This window comes from Megalobrama amblycephala, linkage group LG10 (genome assembly GCF_018812025.1).
Source record: "Megalobrama amblycephala isolate DHTTF-2021 linkage group LG10, ASM1881202v1, whole genome shotgun sequence".
Classification (NCBI taxonomy): Eukaryota; Metazoa; Chordata; class Actinopteri; order Cypriniformes; family Xenocyprididae; genus Megalobrama; species Megalobrama amblycephala.
Genome location: NC_063053.1, coordinates 5,869,682 through 5,891,635, shown reverse-complemented (window position 1 = coordinate 5,891,635; position 21,954 = coordinate 5,869,682). Strand labels below are relative to the sequence as shown.

The 21,954-nt window shown below is 38.2% G+C and overlaps 2 long non-coding RNA genes across 2 annotated transcripts; one reads left to right on the top strand and one right to left on the bottom strand.

Annotated features, from left to right (window-relative positions):
• The first annotated feature begins 1,239 nt into the window (after nucleotides 1–1,239).
• Nucleotides 1,240–5,202, top strand: LOC125277617. The gene is made up of 2 exons (XR_007186944.1): nucleotides 1,240–1,502; nucleotides 3,272–5,202. It is a non-coding gene; the product is annotated as an uncharacterized LOC125277617 (long non-coding RNA).
• Nucleotides 5,203–7,823: 2,621 nt separating this feature from the next.
• Nucleotides 7,824–9,961, bottom strand: LOC125277630. The gene is made up of 2 exons (XR_007186951.1): nucleotides 9,742–9,961; nucleotides 7,824–8,118 (listed from the first exon to the last, which is right to left on the bottom strand). It is a non-coding gene; the product is annotated as an uncharacterized LOC125277630 (long non-coding RNA).
• Nucleotides 9,962–21,954: the final 11,993 nt, after the last annotated feature.

The window sequence follows — 21,954 nt, the reverse complement described above, 5'->3', positions numbered from 1 at the left end:
CTTCATGGAATGGGTTCCCATGGCTGAGCAGCTGCATGCAAGCCTCACATCACCAAGTTCAATGGCAAGCTTCAGATGGAGTGGTGTAAAGTACGCCACCACTGGACTCTGGAGAAGTGGAAACTGTGGAGTGGCGAATCACGCTTCTCTGGTCGGCAGTCTGATGGGCGAATCTGGGTTTGGTGGATGCCAGGGGAATGTTACCTGCCTGACTGTATTGTTCCAACTGTAATGTTTGGTGGAGGAGGGATAATGGTGTGGGGCTGTTTCTCAGGGGTTGAGCTTGGCCCCTTACTTCCAGTGAAGGGAAATCTTAATGCTTCAGCATACCAAGATATCGTGGACAATGCTATTGCTTCCAATTTTGTGGGAACAGTTTGGGGATAAAGACAATTAGGTCCATAGTGACATGGTTGGATGAGTTTGGTATGGAAGAACCTGACTGGCCCATACAGAGCCCAGACCTCAAACCCATCAAACACCTTTGGGATGAACTGGAATGGAGATTGCGAGCCAGGCCTTCTTGTCCAACATCAATGCATGACCTTACAGATGCTCTAATGGAGTTTCCCACAGAAACTCTCGAAAATGGAAGTGGAAGTTGTTGTAGCTGTTAGACCAACTCCATATTAATTTATGTATTTAGAATGCAATGTCATTACAGTCCCTGTTGGTGTAATGGTCAGGTGTCCCAATGGGTAGCCACTGAAACCGGCTTTGTGCAACAGGCCTCAGTACGAGCGAGACCATATCCAGCCAGTCTATCACAACAGTACAGCGATGTGCACATATGACCAGGGCATCCCCTTACCATATCACTGACACTGTCATGCCAACAATTAGACAAGCCCCAGAACAGCTGGATGTGAGAGTCACCATTACAAACTCACAGGGCACAGTATGTGGAGTATATGGAAAGGGCACGGTGGATATGAGATGAGTCTGAAACCGTAGAACATGATGAAAGGGTTGAACGGTTTGGCCTTTGTTTACATTTCATATAAGGCACATCTGAATATGGTAGGAGGTAGATGGAAATGGGGCACTGCTCCAAGTATTTCCCATGAGAAACACAGAGTAGAAAGACAAATAGGAGGGAAAGGAGTGAGAAAGAGAAGAGAGAGCCTCTGTACTCAGCTGTTCGCCTAATGATAAAACTAATGAGACAGCTGACCAGTATCAGCTGTCGCTGCTCTAAATACACATACACACACACAAACACACGCTCGTTCCCATAACCCGTGGATCAACACGGTTCAGTTTGTGACTGTTGGTACTAATTGCATATAACTCAGCGTTCGTGTGAGTTGGGGCAGCAAAGCTGTGTCGTGATGTATCAGTGACAGCATGGAGTGGTATTTCCTGGCATTTCATGGGACCTCCACAACAACGCAGAGAATGAAGACCCTCCAGAGTCCCTTCACACACCGGACCACAACACAGATACATCCATCAGCCCATCTTCACCGCACTCGACTCAAAACACATCACTCATTGACATGGTAAAGACTACTCTATATGAGCTCACTAAAAATATGCTGTTCTGGAGTTAGTTAGATACTGTGTATAATGCATTAAGGCTCGTTGACTCATGCCGATTAAGCCATTTATTTAGACAAACATTAAAATGTACACAAAACAAGTCTTTTTTTAAGTGTTTCTGAGTTTCCAATAGGCTTGCTGCAGTAGTCGGTATTACTGGTGTTACTGGTGTTCAGCCGCAACACCGATTACATCTCTTGCCCATTGCCCCCTCACCGTAGGTTTGATTTTTTTATAGTAATAAAAATCATTTAGTTGGGTTAGAGAACAGACATTACAATTAAAAACTGAACATGTCTGCTCAATTCAGCGTGAGCCAGCACAGATCAGCAGCAGGAGATAGATTTCATTCATCACGAGAGTGAGGAGCTGACTGACAAGACGATGGCGGAAGATTTGGTTTCAAAGCGAAATGTAAAAGCGCCTATTTGGCAATATTTTGGATTTAAACCCAATGCTAATAGGAAACATGCAAAGGATTAGTTGTGTTTTTCTAGTTGTTGTGTTTTTCATTAAGAATAATAATGAACTCATCATTCAAGCAATTGCCGCCCCCAAATTGGCGCTAATTCGTAAAATGCTCACAAACATTCATAACGGAACATGGTCACTGGCTAGGAGCATTTTCAACGCATTCCTATGGAAGCTCAACTTCCATAGGAATTCATTGAAAATGCTTGCTCTGCTCCATACCATTATAAGCATTAGTGTGTTGAGAGCTATCAACCTTATCACGCTGCCTTCCTTGTTTTTTTTTCTAAACTTTTTAGAGTGCAAATCTAAATCACTGCAAAAACCATTTTCAGAGAACATACTGTATCTTGAATTATTTTTATTAGGTTAGGCTTTTTTTATTATTATTATTATTTCACTACTAATTTGGTTAGAGTTACACTTAAAGAAAACATTTGCCAGTGGGGTAAGAACAATAAAACCCTGAAGTCTTAATAATGAAATACATACATTTGATTCTCCAGGATGTTTAGATATGCTTTATACTGGGGGGAGAAAAAAAAGAAAAAGATAAGGTTAAGAAAAAGATATTTTTGCGAAAGTTTTAGTTACTCTACCATTCAAAAGATTTAATGTTTTGAAAGAAGTCTCTTTTTGTGCTCACTGAGACTGCACTGATTTGAATAAAATATTACTGTTTTCTATTTTAAAATATTTTTTAAAATGAGTTATCTTTTCCTGTGGTGGCAGCCAGTCTTCAGTGTCACATGATCCTTCAGAAATCATTCTAATATTCTATTTGCTGTTCAAGAAACATTTCTTATTATTGTCAATGTTGAATACAGTTGTGCTGCTTAATATTCATTTTTGTGGAAACCATGATCCATTTTTTCAGGATTCTTTGATGAATAAAAAAAGAACAGCATTTATTTCAAATTTAAAATCTTTGTAAAATAAAAGTCACGTTTGATCACTTTATTGCATCCTTGATTAATAATTCATTTCTTTCAAAAACTTTTGAACAATAAATGTATGTACTTTGAGAGTTGAGCAAAGTAATATATTATTTCCATCACATTGTCATGATATATTTATTATTCCTGAATTTTTGGCACAGAAACCATTTCCATGGATTTAAGATGCCTACTCTAGACTGGGATCTTTCTGTGGTAGAAACAAAAGTTGAATGTCAAAACAAATGTAAATCTGTCATTCAATTGACAGTCTGATACAATTAATTACTAAAAGTGACGGATGCTACGTTTCTCTTTTGTAGCTCCTGTTTAATCCGATGATTGCGATGAAAGTGCTGAGGCATCAGTGGGAAGCGGGAGCTTTGGAATTGGACGCAGATGCCGGACCCTAACGATAAGCAGGAAGTAGCCCCGTGTCGTCCCGTCTCACTGCAGCCAGCAGCTCTTAAAGTCCCCCAGGAGTCTCCGCTTCAGATCTCCAGCTCCATCTATTCCTCCCCTCCACCCCTCTCTCTCTCTCTATAAAGCTGTCAGTCGCTCTAAGATGGTTTAGAGGATCCCCTGCGATAATTCCACATTCACAAAAGCAGCCTGCGGACAATAGGCCTCTTTATACCAGTGTGTGTGGGTAGATTTTATTTAGCTCGCAGTCAAGCGTTTGATGATGGGTCTGGATATGCGGGTACAGCCCATGAGGAGGGGCATAACGGTGCTCTTCAAACGTTTAACACTGAAGGCTAAAAACATATGCAACACAATAGAGATACTTATGAAAGCAGTGTGAAGAAAGGAAGGATGGACAGAAGACGGGGTTGAGGGAAAGGGGAAGAGGGTCATTTGTATGGCCGGACTGAAGTACATGGCACACGGTGACCTGTCATTCAAAGCTCTGACAGCAGGGACACGCCCCTTCAGGAAGGTGATGGAGACGTCGACAAGAGCTGTCACTCCAAATGACACACATTCTCATACGCATAAACACAAGCGAGCACACACATATTGCGGCAGACCCCCTGCAAGTGAACCCAAGTAAAAGAAGCTGTTGGCCTTAATATTCATTTAACGTCAGGATGTGTTTTCTGCTCTGTGAAAGGTGACAGGCGTGGAGGCAGTGGCTGTGTTAGTCTATCTCTCTCTCACGCACACGTCCTGACACCTCAAAAGCTTAAAGTCACAGCTTGAGAGAGACACTGTGACCTCTAAACACGAGAACACAAACTCATAAGTCTTTAGCGCACCTCTCAATATTAGCCTGAGGGGTTTGGTTACCTCCTGCAAACTCACCTTCACACTTAAAGGGATAGTTCAGCCAAAAATGAAAATTCTGTCATCATTTATTAACATTCACGTCATTCCATACCTTTATGACTTTCTTTTCTTTGTGGAACACAACAGGAGATGTTTAGCAGAATCTGCGAGCGTCTCTTTTCCATTCATTTAAAGTGAATTTAAATGGGGTTTTAAAGCTACAAAAAGGACAAAAAAAACTCCAATAAAGCATCAGAAAAACTGTTCATATGACTTATGGCTTTAAAAACTGATATATAGCACACATGATAGCCTCAAATGAGGAACAGACTGAAAATTTAGTCATTATTCACTGAAAATTTTGCTTTGAGAATCTTGCTTGAAAGCCATAATCACCATTCACTATCATTTATTATTACATTTTTCTATCTTCTTGATTTTATTTAAATCATATTTTCAACATGCATTAATTGAAATTGCTTAGAATCAGCATAAATCTGTTAATTGTGAAAATTAAATATAATCAGTTAAAAACTATGAACATGGTAAATATGGCTAGCTGTGGAACAAGTATGATTAAACTAGCTAAAATAGTTGAGATTGAAACATACTGAGTTTACTTATGATTATTTATAATAAACATATAAAAAATATATAATATATAAACCTGGTTATTGTGCATTTTAAACAAATCTCATACATGTTTAATTTATGTATGACTGACAAAAATGCATCATATGTGTTTACTTTATGTTAAAAGTTAAATATGGATGTACATTTTAGACACAGTTAAAATATACTAATCCTAAATTTAGGCCTAAATATGTTTTGAGTATGTATAAAAAAGAACAGCTTTTCCATGAGGGTGAGTAAAGGATTAAATTTGGGGTAAACTATCCCTTTAATGAAAATCTGTGTGGCTTTGTGCACCTGAAGTCAACCATGTCCTATAGGCTCTTTCCAAATAAATGAGCGGCTAGACTGCCTTGGGTTTTCTTTTTTCATGACTAATGAGAATAAATGGACATGCAGTCTGGTCTCTCTACTCCAGCATGCCCATCTGTCCCAATCAGAGAGCGATTGGGCCAGGGACTAGCTAGGAGGACTGACGGCAGCTGGTAAACTACACCAGGTACACAGGGACCGTGGCGGGGCCCACAGATTTAAAGGGCAGCTATTGATTTTTGAGCTCATCTGGTCTGCGATGGACATCTGCACATTAGAGTGGCACTCTGGGCCACCATGAACTGATGTAGCTACTGCTCTCCCCTGGTTTGCGCTGCCAAAAAACATGAGACAGGAAAAAAGGATTACAGATCCTGTTCAAATTGATCTTTCAGAGCTCGGACACTGTGTCACAATTACTCAGGATGTCCACAGATCCTTAGAAAGTGTCCATCGGTGACCGAAATGGAGAAAAAAAACCTTGGGAGAAACCACGAGAATGTACATTGGGAGAATGTTTGGTTGTAGTCTTAAAACATTGCTATTTAATCACAAAATATGAAGGTTTTGTTACTTAAATTGTTATTAAATTTGCATCAAAATGTCAAAAAATGCCTAAAATGCCCATAAAATGTACATATGCCTGGCGTATGGGGCCGTGGTGCTGGAGGCCCCCTCAAGGGGTTATGAGCCAATTAAATTCTGGTTAGATTTACCACTATACACTGCAAAGTAAGCCACATCTGAAGCAGCATGTACAATAAAGGATTAGTTCACTTCAGAATTAAAATTTCCTGATAATTTACTCACTCCCACATCATTCAATATGTTTATGTCTTTCTTTCTTCAGTTGAAAAGAAATTATGTTTTTTTTTTCCAGGAAAATATTCCAGGATTTTTCTCCATATAGTGGACTTCAGCGGCTATCAACGGGTTGAAGGTCCAAATTGCAGTTGGAATAGTTGCACGTTGGAAAGGTCATGCGTGATGTAGGCAGAAGTACTCATCTCATTTTCTCCTCCAACTTCAAAATCACCCGACACAGTTTTCCTTTTTTTTTTGTAAAGGGTGTTTGGCTTAGTCTTTGCACGTTCGCTTTGTAAAAACTTACTCGGTACTTCAGTCTACATCACGCGTGACCTTTCTAATGTGATTACGTAATGTGTGCCGCATCGCAGAGCTAGTGCAAGACAAGCATTTGTGGTTAAAAAGTATATACATTTTTATCTTTTTTAGAAAATGACCCTTATTCCTTGTCTGGGGTCGTGTAGAGCGCCTTGAAGCTGCACTGAAACTGCAATCTGGACCTTCAACCCGTTGGTAACCGTTGAAGTCCACTATATGGAGAAAAATCCTGGAATGTTTTCCTCAAAAACCATAACTTCTTTTCAACTGAAGAAAAGACAAACATACTGAATGAAAAGGGGGTGAGTAAATTATCAGGAAATTTTAAATCCGAAGTGAACTAATCCTGTAAGACAAAATCAAGTTAAAGCAGAAGAGCACAAACAGGCAAAAATAATGGAAAACTACAGAAGGGAGAGCTAAATTAGCTCAGATTAACCCTGTTTCCATCAGTGGAAACATTTCATCCTTACTCCAGATGTTCACATACGATGTCACTGCTGGTGGGCGGAGCCCCATCTCATAATTCCCAGGTGCACAGATCTGTGGTTCATCATGGCACAATCCTGGATAGTATTAAACACACATATACGCCATCATTCTCAGATTAAAAAAAAAAAAAAAATCTAAATTCTGTTATTCAGAAAACTAAAACAGGGAGGCTGGCTTTTCTATGATTTATTCCTCCAACAAGGTTCTGTCTCGCACGAAGAAATTACTGCATGCAAAAAAAGCATGCAATACATCATTATATCAAAGCTCTAAAAATATCCCGTCCCTACGCTCACAACCAAACTATAGGTACAAAGCAGCCTCCTTCTCACATAACATGCAAGACAGCATGTGTATGAGCGTGCCTTTCAGCTGGTGACATCAGAAAAGGATGAGATGTCTCGGGTGGGCTCTGAATTTATATCGCTTATTACAATGTGATCTCTGAAGATGGCAAAATCTCACACTGATAACGTCAGTTCAGTCTATCACAATTCCCTAAATAACCACTGTGAGAGTGAGGCTGTCTACATCTGATCTTCGCTCAGTAGCATCTGTATTATAGTTTTTAACTGTATCATCATTATCAGTGTCACATCTGGTCATTCAAGTACTAAATAAGACAGATGACAAGAACAGGTCATAATCCTTCAACTTCAGCATTAAACAGACGTTGCGAATGCGATAGTCTTTTCTTCCTTATTGAGTGAAACAGCTTCTCAAACAAGAAAAAAAATGCAGGGCAGGACTACATCGGGAATTGATTGAATCATTGAAACGTCGTTGTTTGCTATTGATGTGATCTCATGTGAGTGACAGGTTGAACAGCCTTCATAGCAAGAAGATTGATTCAACTGATGTCAAACCAAACCAACACTGGACCGCATTGACTTTCATTGCATGGACAAAAATGTGTCTTTTTGTGTTCCACAGAAGAAAGAAAGTCATACAGGCCTGAGGATAAGTAAAAGAGGACAGCATTTAATTTTAGGGTGAATTTTCATTTTACACAGAAAAATGGAGGGATGTAGAAAGGAAGGTGGCTGTTGGTCAGAAAATTTATTAGCATGGCTTTACATTCATGGCAAACAGAGACCTAGTTTTGCATGTACATGTGGCTGTGTGCGTAACACTGGATTGTCAGAACTGTAATGAGTCCCATGGGAATGACCAGCTGTCTTCCAGCCAGGAAATCCACTTTACACCAGTTACTTTCCTCTTCCTTAACTCCTCTCTTCTCTCTTTTTCGTTTTCTCTCTCTTTTTCACATCCCTCTGAGTTGTGCCAATGGTTCAGCCTTCTTAAAGAGCTTCTTTGCTAACACCTGCTCAACAGTGCCCTGACACACACACACACACACACACACACACACACACACACACACTGTTTAACAGCACTACACACTGAAAGACAGCACACTACTGACCGAGTCACTCCAGAACCAAATACAGTATATTCACTTGTATATTCACTTATTTTCAACAATTTGTATTAATGTGAATTGAAATTTCACCCTGTCTATTTTCTAAATGCATGTTATAGTCTTTACACAACTGTCTGTCGTCACTGACCTCAGTTGCTCAGTTTTAGCCAAAATACATTTCACATTACAGGACTTGTATTGCAGGCACATCCTGATATTGCTGAGTTAGATGCGTTCCTGGGTCAACATATTTTGTTGATCCTGGAACAACATTCTAGTCTGAAAATTTAGTCTCTATTCCTACCCCTAAACCTAACCCTACCCATAAGTTATCCCAAAAACCAGAGGGAAATGATAGATGAATAACACTGATGTAGAAGCACCAATTCATGATTTTAAGCCTAAACTTGACATAATCTGTAAACTTGTCCCTCAAATCTGATTGTTTGATTTGAATGTTGTTCCAGGAACAACAAAAATGTTGACCCAGGAACATGTTGAACTCAGCAAAATCAGGTTATGCGGTATTGCAGACAGGTCTAAATAGATATTTAACCCACTATATCTTTTAAAATTGGCGTTTTTCTGATGAAAATCATGTAGCGTGCGTTATTTGGGTGGGGGGCATGGGGGTATATCAGTGTTGCCAAGTCAGTGGCTTTCCTGCGGAATTGGGCTACTTTTATAGTCAAGTCAAGTCACATTTATTTATATAGCGCTTTTTACAATGTAGATTGTGTCAAAGCAGCTTTACATTGATAACTGGTACATTATTTTGGCTGCACAGCAGCTCTTAAAGAATAGTGTCAATGCAGGCAGATCAAAGCACTGTTGAATATCAAATGTCAAGTGTCCCCAACTAAGCAAGCCAAAGGCGACAGCGGCAAGGAACCCAAACTCCAACAGGTGACATCAGGTGGCAAACAAGGGGCAAATAGGTGTTAAAATGGAGAAAAAAACCTTGGGAGAAACCAGGCTTAGTCGGGGGGCCAGTTCTCCTCTGGCGAACAGTGCTTTGTTACGACTCAGGTTGCTATCATAAGTCCGATAGGGTCGCAACAAAGTATTTATTTCAATGTTATACTGTTGCCGCAGGTTGTTTTTAATATCCGCTGGTTCAAACAACCTCAAATAACATGATATTTAGTCCCTGGGATGCAAATTTTACCAGGGAACCCTACGATAAACACGGATTTTACCCTCCGGAAAGCGATATTTACCGTGGGACTTTTTTTTGAAAAGCAATTGGGCAGAGTTTTTTGTGAAAACCTGGCAACCCTGGGGTATATTGTGCAGACCTGGCAACCCTGCTCCTGACCGTTCACACACAAAGCGGTTTGAATTCCTCTGTGCTGCTTATATGCGCTCGCGACTTTTTTAGCGTCTTGCGCATGACAATTTTTAAATACTGTGGTACTCAAAAACGTATAAAAAAAAGTGTCTCTAGACCCTGTTCTGTGTGAATGGCCCCTTATTATGGATTAAACTCGACGTTCTTGCAAAATCTCCACCGCTTTAGCGTAACCATAGTATTCCTACCTGTCAAGAAACAGAAGCAAAGCAAGTTCAATCGCGTTGAAGCTCTCAGCTCATTCCACCGATGTTCACTGTCGTCTACTTATTTGGTTCTTTGGCTTTTTGTTCCTCCGACTTCCTGTATTGTTGGCTGTTTTTGACATGCGAATTCGCAAACATTTCGCACCTTCCAAAACTCTAGAAAACCGCTCCAAGTTCACGTTCCTCGCTCTCAGCTTCCGGCTTGTCATATATGGAGTGAACGTGCAAAATGATTGACAGGCAGAAAGCGCCTCAAAATTCTAAAATAAAATTTATATATTATATTATATTATATTATATTATATTATATTATATTATATTATATTATATTATTATATTATATTATATTATATTATATTATATTATATTATATTATATTATATTATATTATATTACATGTGCAAGCTGCAGACACGAAATTAAAGTCACCATGAAATCAAAATGGCCAATTCTTGTTTTTAATGGAATATTGCAGTATATTTACTATAAATGATTTATCTTTGCACATCTTATATATATAGGCCTATATATGAAGAGTTTGGTTCCAAAACGCTACAAATCCATTTTGATTAATTTGAGTAAAATATGTTTTCTTTACCAAGAAAGCGACAAGATGAAACCCACTATTTTCTGTTTCAAACTTTCACATAGCATCTTTTGGTTATAAAAACATTAAAAATTCAAATCTAGATTTTGATTTTCAAAGGTTTATTATAAAAACAGATTTTTTTTTTTTTTAATCAAAATGCAATAAATCCATGACACGTTTTTTTTTTCAAAATGCAATTAATCCATCAATATAAAAGTTATTTTTCATATTGAAAATACACAAGTAGTTGTACACAAGTAAGTTGAATCACATATATGACAGTCTCTGAACTTTGTCAATACTAATATTATATACAGGCATTTGACTATAAATACATTAAGTCGTCGCTCCCAAAATGAATTCAACGAGTCATCTTGTTAATGTTATAAATTATGTCTCCGTTTGTCATTACCGTTCAAAGAGTATCTGTAGCCACCTCACAGTTAAAATAAACACATTTGCCGCATACATTGGTTTTAAAAACGGCTTTTAAAATTCAGTTTTGGGGACCGTGAAGTAAGTTTGATGCTGTCGTGGAACAAGCAACAGCCGGCATTTTTCCTCCTCCCAACTCGAGTGCTTCATCTTCTTAATCTACTCACGTAAATGATTAAATTTTGATGGCTTACGTTTCTTCCCCACCGCAGAAACCACCACAGGTTCATCAATTTGGCGGAAACTCAATTATTTTTTTATCGTGTTTTGGAACCAAACTCTTCCTATATTCATGTGCCCTGTAATCTGTCATCAAAATAACTTTCCCTCCCTCTTGCAGCGACATCTTTTCTCTGATGACGTGTTTACTGGAGGGGGCGGGACAACCCGTCACTCACATGATATCGCAGCAATTATCCAATCAGTTCCCGATTAACAAAATCAAGTCCCGTCCTACATTTTTTCTTGTTTGAGAAGACGTTTCGATTGGACATAGGCCTATTTCACAGGCTGAATCCCAAATGGCACTTACAATGACTTACAAAGTCCACAAGACCATGTCCCATTCATCATTTTAGGTTTCAGAAGGGTGCTCACAAACACCCCCTTTGCAGCCGCTATGCGCCCTCGATGCACACTTCAGCTGAGCCCACAAGTCAGGGTTGCCAGGTTTTCACAACAAAACCCACCCAATTGACCCTTCGCAAAGACCCGCCCCCCCTTAGTTACTGTTGCTTTGTCCGACAAGTCGTGGCGCTGTCACGCAACACGCAGTGAAAAATACATCGCGGAGCAAAGAGGACACTGACAACACGTCAACAGACAATACAGAACAGGTTACTTATGATATTAAACAAAGTCCCAGCTTTCAAATTGTGTAATTTTTAAAGAAATTCAAACAATAAAAATTTTTTTTGGCTCTTTAATGTGTCGTGACAGATCGCTGTAGCGCCTCAGCTCAAGCGGCTTGTGAACCGATCATCTCTTCCTACTAGTTAATTTATATCATCAAATAAACATGAATGAACATGAGAAGGTATGTTGTTTCAAACGCGGAAAATACACACCATTTTTCAAGTCAAGGTTGATCTTCTAACTCCTGACTGTTTTGTCGGACAAAATGGCGAATTCGGCGTTATGATTGGTTAGATCGCTTATCAATCAAACTCCTGGCGAAGGGTCAATTGCTACTCAAAACTAGTACTAGTTTTGGGGGGATCCCCTGGTAAAATTTGCATTCCAGGGTTAAATATCATGTTATTTGGGGTCACTTGAACGCGAACATGAAAAACAACCCGCGGCAACAGTGTAAAAGTAGCCCAATTCTGCGGGAAAACCGCAGACTTGGCAACACTGCCGCAAGTCTACGAACTACGCAGAGGACTTTACCCGACAGTCAAAGCGGCATTACGCCACGAAAGTGCAGACTCAGAGGAAGACCGTGAGGGTTTAGGGTGCCATGTGGGATTCAGCCACAATAGACCCTTTTCACATTTCCGGGTTTCTCAGAAGCGGAAGTTGTCATAGTTGGATAAGCTTTTAAAGCGGTAAATGAGAGACTTCATTAAAAATGTTTTAATGAAAAAAAAATGAAAATATAAAACAACTTTGCAGGATTTACGATATTGATGACCGTTAAAACGTATCATCACAGTCTGTGAAAAGGGTCTATAGGGAAGAAAAGACTATCTCAACTTTTGTTTCATGCCAACTTTAATCTTGTATCACATGGAAACTAGCCTGAAAAAATTACTCAGTAATTTCCTCATAACACTTTCATTTCCACCAACCCAAACCCACTGAACGCTCAATCTGCACATTAGACCAAACAATCACAATGAAGGCAGAGAAGGGAACAGGGCGAGGCAACAGAAAAGGTCAATATTTACTATTCCAGCCATATAGCGATACCGGCCTGATGTTTTTGTACTTTAGTCAGGCCCTACTGGGCACCGTGGCAGTTTACAGTAGGCTACACCACAGAAATGACGCTACATGCCAGCAGTTAGAGAATTATACACGGCTGTCATCGGTTCCTCATCAACTCACACATGATCCGGTGTTTGCGAGCAGTATGTTTAACCCTCCTGAGTTTGCATCACACACACACACCTGATGGATTGCATGTGTAAAGCAGATCCGGCAGAGGCCCCTGGGCTGGCATATACACAGCAGATCCCACAGACGCTTCGCAGTGAGTAAGGGATCCTCTTGCAGCCTTTCAAACTCAAGCCAGGGCAAACCTCAGAATACCGAAACTGCTACATGTGGTCTTTTTCCTACTCAGACCATTGCTGTTTGTTTTCCTTCAATTCTTCTGGATTCTCATGACTAGTGGAGATCATCTTTACTGGCCTAAGAGTTCCCCTTACTGACCACAATGGTTGGCATGGTAACCACGTTTCCTGGCCTCGGTGCCAGGGTTCTGGTGACTGCTGGCGCCATGGCGACGCAGGCTAACTGAGGGGAACGGGGAGTAAAGAGGTGATGTGTTTGTAGAGGAGTTTGAGGAACAATATTATTACAGGCAGACTGGGAACTCATGGAGGGAGAGGAGTTTGCTCGAGTGCGGTGTGTAGTTCACTGTGCCATCCAATAATATCCCAACAGTTTAAAAACATTCATCAGTCGCTATGAGGATAAGAGACGAAGAGACTCGGAAAGAACAAGAACAAGAAATTATTCCATTGCGACACACTTCTGATGATATTTACCCCATCATATACTGGATCACATACTGTGTGAGATACCATAAGAGTTTCATCTCTGCAGTTTTTTTTACCTTACAGATTTACCTTGCATGCTTTGCATAAGCTCAGCAAAATGACAAATATGAATGAGACAAATATAAAAAAGAACAAAAATTTCCCAGTGGAGCAGGTAAAGAGCTATAAAAGGCAGTAGACTGCCCCCTAGTGGTCAAACACTTATAACCATTTAAAAGGCTCAGCTTTGGACAAGCTTGTAGCTCTCCTGTAATCATAAGTAGGATAAGAGAGAGAAAATACCCTCCTTAAGAACAATGTGCATTTACTTTTAAATTGTTATTTAGATATAAGTTTAGCATGTGCTGGATGATAAGGCCAATGTGTTATTAAAGGGATAGTTCACCCAAAAATCAAAGTTCTGTCATCATTTACTCACCTTCAAGTTGTTCCAAACCTGCATGAGTTTCTATCTTCTGCTGAACACAAAAGAAGATATTTTGAAGAATGTCGGTAACCAAACCGTTTCTGGTCTCCATTGACTTCCATAGTATTTTTTTTTTTTTCATACTATGGAAGTCAATGGGGTCCATCAACGGTTTGTTCAAAATATCTTCTGTGTTCAGCAAAAGAAACAAATTCATACTTGAGGGTGAGTAAATGATGACAGAACTTTCATTTTTTTTTTTGGTGAACCATCCCTTTAAGGGATGTAAATAGGGAAATAAACAGAAACATTTGCTAATTTAGTTGTTATAGCACAAAGCCATCATAAGATGTCCCCTACCTGGGGCAAGAAACCCCCAGGGATGCTAGTAAATGATAAATGATAAACTATAAATGATAAAAAAACATTCTTTGATATCATAATGTATCAACTACTGTATATTAACAATATATCAATTTAAAATTGTGTTTTGGTATATGAGCATATAAAGATTGAATTGCCCATTTTTAAATGAAGATATGCCATAACCCCATTAATTACAAAAAGTATTAAATTAAAAATAAGGTTACATATTATTTTAAGGTGTCTTTGTCACAGTAAAATCATACATTTAAGTATTGAGTAATATTAATTAACAACATACTATAGGGTTAAAGTTGAAATATAGTTTAGTTTAGGATTAGGTTGCAAGTAATTATGTGCAACTTACTGTTATTACTGCAGTACGTACATGTAACATGTAACAAGGACACTAAAATAAAGTGTTACCAAAAGTAATTACTAATAATAACATGTCACTCAGGCCATCTTACCTTAGGATCTAGTTCTGACTTTTCCCTTAAAAATAAAAATATATTTTTTTACTCCACAAATTTAAAGATTTTGAACCTTAGTTCAATTAGGACATTTAAGTTGCTTTTATAAATGTATCCTAGATAAAAACATTACTGGTGTGCATCTTGATATGTCAGTTCAAGTTCCTTTCAGTTAAAACAGCTCAAACATGCATTTTAGTCCAAGACTAGCTTAAGCCTCGTCTTTGAAACAAGGGGTCAGTCTCATAAATGATGATATTTAGATGAAATGACAAAATTAAGAAGAACATAGCCATTCATTAAATGTGTTGAGATGAGTGCCATCTATCGTCAAGAGAAAAAAATGACCCCATCTTACCATATACATTGGTCTATACCTGGAGAATGCTGTGTTTAACATATTTACTCACAATATGGCTACTTCTGAATGGCCATCAATGTTTTTTGTTTGTTTTTTTTGTTTGCTTTTCCCCACACAGGGTGTATAATTATCAGCAGGTGCAAACAGGTCAAACCAGTCAATCCTTGAGCCTTTGATACACATCCCACCACCCTCAATCATCCCAAACTGACCCGAAAACTTCTCCAGAGCAAGAGTCTCTAGCATGTCAACTTCTGTTTAAACAGAAGCGCAACACAACACGGCTGTGCTCGTCATGCCCAGCTGAAGTCTCAGTGCCCCACAGTATAGTGTGTGCCAAGCGAGCTGGAGAGAATGAAGTGGAGTGTTCTTTCCTGACGTCAGCAACATCTCAGTGTCGTAAGTCTAGTGTAAATGTTTGCTCCGTGAGCATTCTCCAGCCTCCATGCACTCTTTCCACTGCATTCTCGAAAAGAGACAGAACTTTTTCCCATCAAAACATGTCTCTCCAAAGACAAAATTTCAAAACAACTTTATTCAATGTGTAATTCCATCTCAGGTCGACACAAGTGCACACTGAAGAACTTACACACACTGGCATTTTGCATTGACACACCATGTCTTTTTGCACAATTCTGAAGCAGTTTAGAAACATGAAACAAATAAAACAGCATAATCTATAGAATATATGGAAGCCGTTTCTACCTCAGAGTTATAAAAAAGGTCATTGTGAAATCTTAGAATAAGTCATATTTCGAGATATAGCCTAAATCCTTTATTTTTTACTCTGAGGTGGAAACAGGCTCCCAATAATGGAAGCATGTACATTTGTGTTTGTGAACAATGAAAATTCATTATTGATCATTTCATTTAGCAAAATGATAGTTCATTGCACTAAAGTACATTCAACAGTCAGTCCAACCACTCAGAAAAGCATTGTGAAACAGTGCAATATGAGTAATACAGAGCTGCTACAGTGATTCAGCGTGATGAGAGACCTCTGACCGATGTAAACTCTTCATACATGCTCTCAAACATTCTCTGGTCCAAATATATGAACAAAAGAAAAGCAACCAAGCACCATTTTCTTCTGGAGAAAGTCCAAATGAAAGAAGCTCCTGCATCAATATGGGATCTAATAGACCTTAATTAGGGTAGCGCTATATATATTTTTTGACAGGAATGAAAATTAGGCTACAGTGCGTTCAATGGATTGTACTGTTGTTTAACAACATGCCGATTGTTCAGCTGACGAAACATATTTCCGAAAAAAGAAAAAAAAACTTTCAGTAGATAAAATATACAAAAAAAGAGTTTTAAAAGTTATGAAATCTAGGACCTTTATACAGTGCTTGACCAGTGTTTGGAAAAGTAATATTGCATTACTCCTTGAAAAAGTAACTAATTGCGTTAGTTACTTTTGATGAAAAGTAATGCGTTACATTAATTTTGCGTTAACTTTTCTCACCTGGCCTGGGCTTGCTTGTTTGTTTTTTAATAACAACAAAAGGAAATGGAAATATTTACGGAAATAGAAATATTTATGGCTGTACAGTAGAGGGTGCAGCTCAAAAAGATGCATTTTGCATCAGTGTTGCCAAGTCTGCAGTTTTCCCATGGAATTGGGCTACTTTTACACTTTTGCCGAGGGTTGTTTTTCATGTCCGCGGGTTGAATCGACCCAAAATAACGTAATATTTAGTCCCTGGAATGTGAATTTTACCAGGGGAGCCCCACCAAAAACTCGGATTTTACCCCCGGAAAGCGATTTTTACCATGGGACCCCGCTGAAATGCGATTGGGCTAGTTTTGAGGAGCAATTGGGCGGGTTTAGTTGTGAAAACCTGGCAACCCTGTTCTGCATTAAAGAAGAATAGGATTCAAGAGACGAAAGTTCAACACTCTTATTTCTAAATCTAATCTATAGTCATTTTTGCTTATTATTATGATTGAATTAGATCATTGAAGGTCAGCAGCAAAGACATTGGTTAATAAAGTGAGATTAAGTACATAAAGTATATGTGTAATTTAATATAGTTAATTATTACAGGTTTGCAACACCTCTGCACTTTATTTCTCTCAACATGGGGACAGGAGAGCTGTCAGTCAGTAAATGTGAAAAAGTAACTTGCGTTATTTATTTGAAAAAGTAACAGATATTTTGTTGTAAATTGAAAAAAAGTAATGCATTACTTTACTAGTTACTTGAAAAAGTAATCTGATTACGTAACTCAAGTTACCCACAACACTGAGCTTGACAGTGTAAAAACTAAGTCTATCCCTCAAAGCCTTATTTTCATGCGGGTTAAATTCAATATAACGTCTAACCTGACTAAGGTCTATGGAATTGCAAAAATAATGACTAATCCCAAGCAGGTTTTCCTACTCATCCCTTTTTCCAAGGGTCTCCAATGGCAATTCCGCCTCTCAACTGTTCTGAATGGTCAGATTTATTGTTTACAAGACCCTATTCAAAAATGTGATAGTAGAGATTAGTTTAAAACAAAAAAGACATCACTTACAGCAGCTTTAAATTCAGTGCATTACTATTATTATTTTTTTCTTCACAAAATGTGATCAATACAAAGCTACAAGTGCTATTTGATCATATTAGAATCTGCTTAACACAGAGATTATATTAAGAATAAGAGAATTATGTTGTAGACGAGCATGGTCTTTAGCAAGTTCTCCATGTCTGCTCACATGTTTTATGAGTACAAAAATAGGGAGAGAGAGTCCCTTGCCTATTGAACTTAACATAAAGCATGCACCATTTAATGTTTTTAGATTGTTCTCGGCACTTCTGTCTATAAAGTGACTCTAAGCAACATACAATATATACAATATATGTAATCTTTCACCACACAACACCTAAAATATAAACTTGCCCAGCCAGAGAAGAGCTGTTGAACTTCAGGTGTCAGTACAAACAAGAAGCCCTCTTATATACAGAGCAACGTCCACTTACCAGCCCACGTGGCTTTACTTACAGGGCAACATGATTTACTGTGACTCTCCCTCCAGCTATTCAGCCTACTTCAAGTCCTTACAGGTTATTATTGTAGACGGCCTAATTTCACATCATTTTTTAGTCTGGATGTCAGACTGTTTGACTTAAAGACACTTCTGATAGGCTGACTGTTAAGTCTCTTTTCTGCAGTGCTTGTGTATCAAACTGTATGAATTGTTATAGTTGTGATAGTCTGTTGTCTGTCCAATGATCTACTCATATGAATGCACTGAACTGGTGTTTGAACGTGTATAACATCTGCATTCATATTGTATGATGCAACCAATTTGGGGTTGACTATATGAATATGTCATACATTGCAAACAGGAACGAGTTGATATGGCTGCGATTACCTTTGTTTAAGACTATAGCACCACCATGTGGCCTGGCAAATATTGCTACTCTTCAAACATGAAATCAATATGGGGCCTTAACACACCTTGCTTTATCCTACCCCTATAAATATGGCGTTAAAACCTTAGACCAGGTTAATCTTATTAATCTTAAATTTACCAGGTCAATCTTAAAAACAGTCCAGTTATGAAACAAAGTCAAACGTTCTGTTGCATTTTAAGAGAAGGTCAAGAATGAGCTGTTTTCCATAATAATAATCTTAAAAAAAAAAAAAAAAAAAAAAAAAGATAAAATGATTTTTGTTGTAGACCAAAATAAACTTTGATTTCAAGGTCTGAATACAGAAATATAAAGTAATGCTTTCAGTTGTGATCAGGATCTTATTAAATTTGTGCAGTCTCAAATTGAATAAGGCATCTTAATTAGAAATACAGGGAATGTGCATTAATTAGAATTCAATTATATTTCAGTTAAATCAAACATATCTATCATATCATATCATATATCATTTCCTATAAAAACATATACTAAAAAAACATCTACTAACAAAGCACAGTGCAGTCTAACTGGAGTTCTCTGCCATTTAATCTCATATATTAGTCAAGCTCTAGGGACTATTTTTTCCAGCGGAAGGAAGCCTTTAATAATTTTACTTCATGAAAGTTGCATTGATATTTTGGCTTTAAAGGGATAGTTCACCCAAAAATGAAAATTTGATGTTTATCTGCTTACCCCCAGCGCATCCAAGATGTAGGTGTCTTTGTTTCGTCAGTAGAACACAAATGATGATTTTTAACTCCAACCGTTGCCGTCTGTCAGTCAAATAATGGGAGTGAATGGGAACTCGAACAATAAGAGTCGAAAAAACGTGCATAGACAAATCCAAATTAAACCCTGCGGCTCGTGACGACACATTGATGTCCTAAGACACGAACCGATCGGTTTGTGGGAGAAACCAAACAGTATTTATATCACTTTTTACCTCTAATACACCACTACGTCAGCCAACTGCGTTCAGCACTCGCTTAGTGAGGTCTGATCGCGCTCTGACAACGGCAGTGATGTCTAGCACTCATTGAAGTATATGCACGAGACATCACTGCCGTTGTCAGAGGTTTAATTTGGATTTGTCTATGCACGTTTTTTTGACTCTTATTGTGTTCCCATTCACTCCCATTATTTGACTGACAGACGGCAACGGTTGGAGTTAAAAATCATCATTTGAAGAAACAAAGTCACCTACATCTTGGATGCACTGGGGGTAAGCAGATAAACATCAAATTTTCATTTTTGGATGAACTATTCCTTTAATATTTGTATTGTGTGGTAACCATTTTATAAAAGCAGTAAGCACTGTGAAGCTGTGGTTTACAGTGAATTTATAACAGCTAAGGTGCCTAACAACGCACCTTAGCTGTTATAAATTCACTGTAAACCACTGCTTCTTGGGGCTTATTGCTTTATTTTTTTACTACAGAGATGGATCTGATAACATGCTGCCAGTGATAATGAGTGAAAAACGCAGCAGGGGAGTGAAAAACATTGGGAATCAAAGCACTTAAATAATAATAAAAAAATAAAATAAAAAAAAAGACAAAAAGATATATGAAACATGAAATGCATAAGTCAAAAATAAAGGGGACAAATAGTATACAACTTAGAGATCGGTTTGATTTTATTTGACTTTGGAACCACTTGTATGTAAATGGTATGTTTACATAGGCAGTATAAACAATCAAATAAAATTCTCATTTTGCGTCATACTGATTTTCAATAACCTTTTTGCACATATCACCCTCATTTCCACCCATTTTTCAGTCTACAAGTTAACTAGCATAACAGTATTTTGGTTTTGAACCTTCTAAAAAAATACAGAATGGTCAAAAAATACTATGAAAGACAATGTACAGGCCTCATAAGGGGAAAATAAATAATATATTTAATCCATTTAAATTAGCTTAAGCAGTTAATTAATTAGTTTCCAGGGATAATTACATCATATCTTTAATTCATTCAGTCTGTGGTCACTTATATGTGCACCATGCACCATCTTTTATAAATTAATCAGAGAACTCAATTTAAAAATCGCAAAACAAAACACAATAAGGTAACTTTATACCTTTCCACAATATTCATCGTACATCTACCACTTTAAAAATTCAAGTGTGCGTTTCCCCAAAATATCTCTCAATGTGCAAACAGATATTACAAGCATCTTCCTGAGTCTAGATTGACACGCCAAATAGGAAAATTAAAGCTCTGAATATAGTGCAATTACACATTAGCATAAAATACTCACTCAATAAAAACAAAAAACATGGACTTTTTCCTATCATACGGTATGGTAATACTAATTCATGAATATAGTTTAAGGCCTAAATGCCTACTTTAATTAAGGGTCCCCTAGGTAAATAATGCATAGTTCACCCGAAAATAAAAATCGTCATCATTTATTACCCCTCATGTTGTTACAAACAATTATGACCTTTTTTTATCTTATGGAAAAGAGCAGCGAGAACATTTTGCTAAACGTCTCATTATGTGTTCTACGGAATAAAAAACTCAAACAGGTTAGGAACGACATGAGGGTGGTCAAATAATGACCAAATTTTCATTTTTTTGGTGAACTATCCCTTTAAGGGACACAATGTGAAACAGGCACCTAGACACTCTGTCTGAGACACAGCACAGGAACAGTGCCTTGAGGTTAGACATGCTGGTCCCTCGCCATGACATGTTTAGGGTTAGGATGATGTATTCCTTGCCTTATGTGCCCTGTGAATCTACGCTACCAGTAAGCGTGCGAGTTTCGTGCCGATCGACACATTCCAGTTAGTGTAGGTGCTCTGCAATGGGAACAACTGCTGCCGCTCTCTCCATGTAAGGAATAAGCGATCATCCAGGCCACATACAGACTGGATGGCTAAGCTGTGCCCTGATTCTGTCTGCACTGACCTCCATCTTTTTCCTTTCAGGTTCCCAGGTACTCTTTCACACATACAAATATTCACAAACACTCTCTATCTATCATTAATCCAAGACAGCTAACAGAGTGTTGTCAAAAGTACCGACCGCGATACAAAGTCGCTACTGAAATTTTTTAAAATGTGATGCTTTGAGCGCTGTTGAGTGGATTCGTAAACACCTCTGATTGGCCTTTGTGCTCGCGCTCATCGGATATGTCTGTGATTGAGAAGAGCATCATTGATGACTAATTACAACATGTTTTTGAAGCGTTGATCATTGTAGCCAATCACAGACATATCTGATGAGCACATGAACACGATGCCCAATCAGAGGTGTTTAGGTATCCGCTCAATAGCGCTCAAAGCGTCACAGTTTTACTGTGCATACAACAAATACTAGAAATGTTGAACTGTTAAATATTAATATAGCTATGTTATATCTCAATTTATTCCCTTGAGATTACTTTAAGGGATTTTTGAATGCTAAGGCCACAATGTAAATGTGATGCTGA